We start from the raw sequence: 7,846 nt of genomic DNA on the forward strand, positions 1-7,846 counted from the left end.
ACACTGCAAGGTTTTTCCTTTTGCTGTCTAAAGGTAAATGGGGAAAGGGCTAGATAAAGGGTGATGTACAGAGATAATAGTCCTTGAGATGATTCTGAATCACCTGTTATGGTTATGTGATTCATTACTAACACAATGGCCTCCACTAATCACCTGATACACTCTTAGAACTCTACTCCTCAGCTTAAGAGAAGTCAGCTATTATTTGTAGTGGTCTTCTGCAGTGAGTGGCAGGCTTTGCTTCATGACAAGAATTATGGCTCAAACACAATATTAGGATTCAGCTGCTTGTGGACAAAAAGAAAAACACACGGTAATGACCCCACTGTCATAGAGTAGGTACCCTCTCATTGCAACCCTTCAGCAGGGTCCCTGAGCCTGTGGATCTGAGGAGACTGCCCGTCTTTCTCCCGTGAAAATGCTAGTGGGCTTGGAAACCAAACTTTGGGTTAGCAACCCTGTATATTACATACTACACCATCAGGGCCCCTTACACAGTTTAAGAACATATTATAACTACTGAAAAGAAAGTAGCTACTTCAAATGCAAAGCCTTCCTTTTAAAAGTCTAAATGTGGCATACTCCAAACCCAAATATATTAAAACATTCAGTGGACACTTCATTATTCATATATTACTTATGTTCTTCAAAGAAATTAATATTTTTAATCTCTCCTTGTTGAAAATATGCTACTTTTTTTTCAAGGGTCTTATTCTCCCCTGATTTACCTCATGGTGACCAATGCAATAAAATCCTTCTGTCTTTTCGTAATTCAGGGATTACTATGTTCCATCCTGTGAGGTTTTAGGAATAAAGTGGAAAAATAAGATATTAACACAAAAAGATGCCCCATCATATGGGAATGACATTCTTTGCACTAAGTGTGAGTTTTTTCCAGATAGATGCTCATGGCCTGACACCCATGTAGTAGAGAAGAATTTTCTCTACTACATTAATTACAAGGAGAAGGATGGGCAATCTCCTCTCGTGCGAATAATTGCCTCTGAAAACCTGCTGGAGATTCAGCTATGGGCTGGTTCTGATTTGCCCATAAACAACAACAAGAAAAATTTTAAAAATCATCCTCTCTCCTGAATGCTTCTGCACAGGTTTTAAGAGCTGGGACTGGGGTGTGACAACATGTAAAATGGTTGAGCTGGAAGCCCCACAGGTCAGTTCTTCAACAAAACAACTGAACTGGAAAGAGTCATTGGAATCAGCTCTTTTGGAACTCTGCAACCTGTTGGGTACACATCAATGAGGGCAGTGGCTGAGGAGAGAGGCAGCTGATCTTTTATAGGTGAGCCTCACATGCCAGCTGGCTGCCATTCCCCATTCCTCAGGCCTGCCACAGTGTTCCTGGCGTTGCCTGCTGCCAGCGAGGACAGCAAAAACTGACAGGACTGAAGGGAGAATCACAACCACAGCTGGAGATTTCCAAAGCTCAGTCTCAATAACGGCTGTAACAACAGGGCAGAAGATAAACAACGAAATGGAAGACTTGAACAAAATTATAAACGAATGAAACTTAACAGACACATACAGAACATTCCATACAACAATATTAGAGCAAGTAAACTGTTGCTAGGTGCTGCAGAGTTGAAGACAACTCATAGCGACCCTATGAATAACCGATGTGAACACTGTCCTAGTCTGTGCCATTCTTAGAATCTCTGACATCACCTTAAGTGCACACAAGATATTTTCCACGATAGACCACTTGTTAAACCAAACCAATGTACTGATAAACTGTGAAAGATTGAAAGGACAAAAAGGGGTTTTTTTCTGATCACAATAAAATGAAAACTAGAAGCCACTAAGAGAAAGAACTGGTTAATGTACAAATATGTGGAAATTAGACCATACATTGTTAAACAACTAACAAATCAACAAGGAAGCCAGAAAGTACCTTGAGAAGAGTGACGAATGTTCATCCTACTGGCAGTCTGTAGCATGCATTCGGAGCTCTTGGCCAACAACACAGTCCAAAAGCACTGAATTTTCTTCAGTCTTCCTTATTCACAGAGGCTCTTAAAAATAACACAGTCCAGTAAGTTTTAGTCTTGTGCTTTCCTTTGAAAATACTTTGATCTCTTGAGTTATACTTATTTTCATACTCTCGAATTTATTGTCCTTAAGTCAGAACTGACTCATATCTGACCCTCCAGCAGATTTTCTGAGACTGCAACTCACATGGGAGCAGATTGTCCATCTTTCTCCTGCAGAGCCGTTGGGGTATCTTAACCACCAGAGAAACACATCCTTTGTTTGAATTAGCAGTGAAACTCTCCATGGACTGACTATACCGCCAGGGCATATACTACCATAATGCTGTTGAATTATAAATTCCTTTCAAATTGTACAAATTTTATAACAATTTTTAGTTATATCAAACTATCTGACACATTTTTGAAAACAATTTTTCTTTACCTGGTATTTACTACTGACACTAAATTAATTATTAATGCAGTATTACTAAGCATTTAAAAGTTAATGCAATTCGCTGTTAACCAAAAGATTGGATGTTAAGTACACTTAGAAGACCTTTGGAAGAAAGACTTGGCATTTTTCTTCCAAATAAGAATTTTTTATTTTTTTAATTAATTTTAATGAAAATTAACAGGGACTTTGTATTTCCATTCATTCATTGTTGCCCTTTTCTCCCTGCCCACCCCTCCCCCCGCAGTACACTCTCCTCTTTGAAAAGTAAAAGTTCCCTCATTGTTTTACAATCCCTCCCCCCAGGGCCACTCCACTATGCAGCCTTCATTCTGGACCGCTGTCTTGACAATAATACCTAATCACAGATCCGTTTTAAACCGTTTTCTCCCTCATCTGTTTCAATGCAGTATACATTATTTATCCCATTTTTCTCACTCTCCACCCAACCCCGATGTCAGTCCTGTTTTACAACAGTGGCACTATTCAGTATTTGTCCCATTGTGACTGAGATATTTCACTCAGCATAATGTCCTTCAGGGTCACCCATTTTGAATAATATTGCATGAGTTCCTTGTTTTTCAAAGCAGCATAGTATTCCATTGTGTGAATATACCACAGTTTGTTGATGGACACTTGGGTTGTTTCCAACTCCATGCTATCATGAACAAAGCCGTGATAAACATGGGTGTGCATATATCTGCTTGGGTGGCAGTTATGGTCTCTTTGGGGTATATTCTCAGTAGTAGAATTGCTGGATCAAATGGTATTTCTATTTGCAACTTTTTGAGAAAGCACCATAGTGGTTATACCATTTTACACTTCCACCTACAGTGAATAAGTGTTCCAATGTCTCCAAAACCTCACCAGCATTTGTTGCTTGCTGTTCTGTTAAATTTTGCTATTTTTACTGGGCTGAGATGATATCTCATAGTTGTTTTGAAGAATAATTTTTTTAAAAATCAACAAAAATCCATAAGGACAGTGTATGAGTCAGAGTTGAGTCAGTGACAAATGGTTCTGATGGCATAAAGAGATATATCAGGGAAGCAAGTGACTTAGGTAGGCATCAATTCTGTGTATGACAATGGTCTTCTCCAGCATAGTTCTTCTGCTTCCAGAACATCTTCAATTCATTCTGTGTATCAGAGCAATATTTTTAAGTCATCCCACTGTCCCAAAGATATTACATATACTCTCATTGTCTGCAAGATAACATCCAAATACATTTTCGTCACCATCTACTTTCATAAGCTGTCATCACCTATACCCAGCTGCTGCTCAGTTACTCTGATTTGCTCAAAATCTGGTGAATAATCTTAAGATATTATCTCTCTCCAAACTGAATAAGATAGCATATAAATAGAATGCATCATGTATCTGTATAAAATTGGTAGTGTGTAATACAGTTTTCAGTATGTAGGAGGTATTTAGTGAGCCTGCAGTAGCAAGTCATGATTGATAGTCTCATTTATATTAAATTTAATTACTATACAACTTTCTAAAAACTTATCCTCTCCCCTCCTACCCAGAACTTAGTAAACTTCATAACCCTTAATAGGTATTCATAAAATGTCTGAAGGGAAAAGAATGGAAGGAAAGAAATAAGGATAATCCAAATTCAGGAAATTAAATTACTCTATGCACATGTCACTCTGTCCTTAGCAATATTAAAAACTATATCAATATTTCATTCAACATTTTATGCATGGCCAAAATATGAAAGTCAATGACCATTTATCACAAAGACTAGGGGTGGATAAAGAACTCTTTTCAAAATCAAAGAGAATCAACATTAATTGAGAGGGGAAAAAACTAATCAATGCAGATAATTCTACATTGGATCCAAAACAAAGGATGACTATATAGATGGCTGACTATCTGAGGCACTGTTCCAAAACAAAATTCCAACACCATTAAAAAGTGGAAGCAGTGAAACACATTTGCATTGCCATTTCTCTAACTCAAGCCACATTCACCAAAATTAGCCCAGATTTCCAATGTTATAGTTATGTACACCTCATAATATCTGACTTAGTTGGAAAACATTCCCTTCTGAGCAATAGTGCATGATTAGCAGACCATTTGAGAATAAATATATTAAGAATAAGATCTTTCTGAGGCAAAATGCAAATGGCTTTGGAAACAAAGAATTCAATCTAAAATTGCTCATTCAAATCCAGAATCATTCCACTACATCAAATAATTGTTATAATATGTATTTAAAGAGGGAGTTACAGGGTCCAAAGCACTGTGTGACTATCACTTCCCTTCCAGGTGCCAATATCTTGCCCAGCAAAGAGCTGAGATTCAAAAATTCACTGGAGTCAAGGATCACTTTTAAAACCAATATTAAGAATGGTAAAGTGGGGAGCCGACTTAAATCAGTGCAGCTGCGACTCTGTAAAATATTTGTAGGACAAGTATCTGATTCCTCTAGTACTTAGACTTTGCTTGCAGCATGGCCCCAAAATGCCAGTCTTCCCTCCAGCCACAAACGAAAAAACGCTGCCTGCAGGAAATGGCCTCTGTGAACTTGCCAAAGGGGGAAAAAGAACAGCAGGAAGCAATTGAACATATTGATGAAGTACAAAATGAAATAGACAGACTTAATGAACAAGCCAGTGAGGAGATTTTGAAAGTAGAACAGAAATATAACAAACTCCGCCAACCATTCTTTCAGAAGAGGTCAGAGTTGATTGCCAAAATCCCAAATTTTTGAGTAACAACATTTGTCAACCATCCACAAGTGTCTGCATTGCTTGGGGAGGAAGATGAAGAGGCACTACATTATTTGACCAGAGTTGAAGTGATGGAATTTGAAGATATTAAATCAGGTTACAGAATAGATTTTTATTTTGATGAAAATCCTTACTTCGAAAATAAAATTCTCTCCAAAGAGTTTCATTTGAATGAGAGTGGTGATCCATCCTCAAAATCAACTGACATTAAATGGAAATCTGGAAAGGGCTTGATGAAACATTCAAGTCAAACGCAGAATAAAGCCAGCAGAAAGAGACAGCATGAAGAACCAGAGAGCTTCTTTACTTGGTTCACTGATCATTCTGATGCTGGTGCAGATGAATTAGGAGCGGTCATAAAAGATGGTATTTGGCCAAATCCATTACAGCACTATTTGGTTCCAGAAATGGATGATGGAGAAGGAGAAGAATATGATGATGATGATGAAGAAGAAGGTTTGGAAGATATTGATGAAGAAGGGGATGAAGATGAAGGGGAAGAAGATGAAGATGATGATGAGGGAGAAGAAGGAGAGGAAGATGAAGGAGAAGATGACTAAGAACACTGATGGATTCCAACCTTTTTTAATTTTCTTCAGTCCCTGGGAGCAAGTTGCAGTCTTTTGTTGTTTTGTTTTATTTTTTCCTCCCCTCTCTTCTTGTGCTCAGTCACCCTGTTCTTGAGGTCTCTTTTCTCTCCTTTACACCATGGTTCTCAACTTTAAATTTGGGGAAAATACCTTGAACAGAATACAGTGGGAAAAGAATCTCTACCCCTTTCTGTTCCAAATTTTTTATCCCTTCCCGTAACAACAGAAATATGGAATCAACACACCACCACCATGCTTTATGGGAAAAAAGAAAAACCTTCTGCTCCCTTCACTCTGCTGGAAGCTGGAGGGTGCTAGGCCCCTGTGTAGTAGTGCATAGAATTCTAGCATTTTTCCTCTCTCTGTATATTGGTCTCAGAGATTACACTGTGTCTCTATGTGAATATGGACAGTTAGCATTTACCAACATGTATCTGTCTACTTTCTCTTGTTTAAAAAAAAGAAGAAAAAAAACTTTTAAAAAAATGGGGTTATAGGAGGTCAGCAAAGGGTGGGTTTGAGATGTTTGGGTGGGTTAAGTGGGCATTTTGGACAACATGGCTTCTCCTTTGGCATGTTTAATTGTGATGTTTAACGGATGTCCTTGCAGTTTAAGTTGACACTTTTAAAATAAAATTCTCTCCTAATGATGACTTGAGCCCTGCCACTCGATGGGAGAATCAGCAGAACCTGTAGGATCTTATTTGGAATTGACATTCTCTATTATAATTTTGTTCCTGTTTATTTTTAAATTTTTTGTTTCACTGGAAAGAAAAGATGATGCTCAGTTTTAAACGTTAAAATTGTACAAGTTTACAATAAAACTAAATGTGTACACGGGGGAGGGAGGGGAAAGAATGATAAAGTGATATCTGGTTAACTTGTTTTCCTCTGGCCCAATTATTTCTGTGATGTATGGTTTTCACTTTGTGAAAAATAGATTCATGATTCCACCACAATTTTTAAGCGTTTATTGGATACAACAATCTATATACATATTTGCCTTCCATATGTACTTTCACTGAAAGATCTGTTGTCCCAGCTGCTGGGAGTGTTGACAGCAGGCATCTGTCAGACCCTATAAACTCCACCATTGCTGCAAGGAGACAACAATGCTCAAGGTCATGGCTTTCTATTGGAGGCCGTCATCCAATGCCAAATCTGGTGGCCAAGGAGCTTGTACTCAATGCAATGCTCTGACAGAATATTTTAGTTAAAGAGTTTCTTGTGGGATTTGGAGCTTGCTCTCTCTCTCTCTCTCTCTCTCTCTCTCTCTCTCCCACGCCCCCCATTACTGTATAAAAATAATTGGCACTCAGAATAATTTCAAAAAGTAGTATATGATCAAATACCAATCATGATGAAGTAAAATTCAAGCTCCATTGAAATCATTAGCAAAAAATTCCCAGGAATTGATTGATTATCAATTGACATGTTTCAACAAACAGATGCAGCCAAGTCATGCTCAGTATGTTATACTAGGAGATTTGGAGAACAGCTATAAAGTTAACTAACCAGAACAAATCCATATTTGTTCCCATTGTGAGGAAAGGTGTGGATCTGGAAATTATAGAACAACATCATTAATATGGAAAGTAAAACTTTATGAAAATTATTATAAAACAGCTAGAAAAACAAAAAAAACAGAACAGAAATTCAGACTGGATTTAAAAGAAGCCATTGCACCAGCATTAGCACTGCTGATGTCAGATGGATCTTGGCTGAAATCAGAGACGACCAGAAGTATGTCTGTGTTTTTTTGACTATGCTAAGCATTTGACTGTGTGGATCATACAAAGTATATGATAAAATTGAGATGAATGGGAATTTCAGAATACTAAAATGTGCTCATGAAAAATCTATACCTAGACCAAGAAACTATTGTCCAACCAGAGCAGGGGAATACTGCATAGATTAAAATCAAGAAAGGTGTGCATCAGGGCTATATCTTTTCACCATGCTTATTCAATCTGTATGCTGAACAAATCGTTCAAGAAGCTAGACTTTATGAAGAAGATGTGACATCAGGAACAGAGGAAGATTCATCATAACCTGTGTTATGCAGATTGGTTGTTC

The 7,846-nt window shown here is 37.8% G+C and overlaps 1 pseudogene; it reads left to right on the forward strand.

Moving 5' to 3' along the window:
* The first annotated feature begins 4,900 nt into the window (after positions 1-4,900).
* On the forward strand, positions 4,901-5,740 carry LOC102860749 (annotated as a pseudogene).
* The last annotated feature ends 2,106 nt before the right edge of the window (positions 5,741-7,846 follow it).

This window comes from Elephantulus edwardii, unplaced genomic scaffold (genome assembly GCF_000299155.1).
Source record: "Elephantulus edwardii isolate Elephantulus edwardi_28Jun2011 unplaced genomic scaffold, EleEdw1.0 scaffold00040, whole genome shotgun sequence".
NCBI lineage: Eukaryota > Metazoa > Chordata > Mammalia > Macroscelidea > Macroscelididae > Elephantulus > Elephantulus edwardii.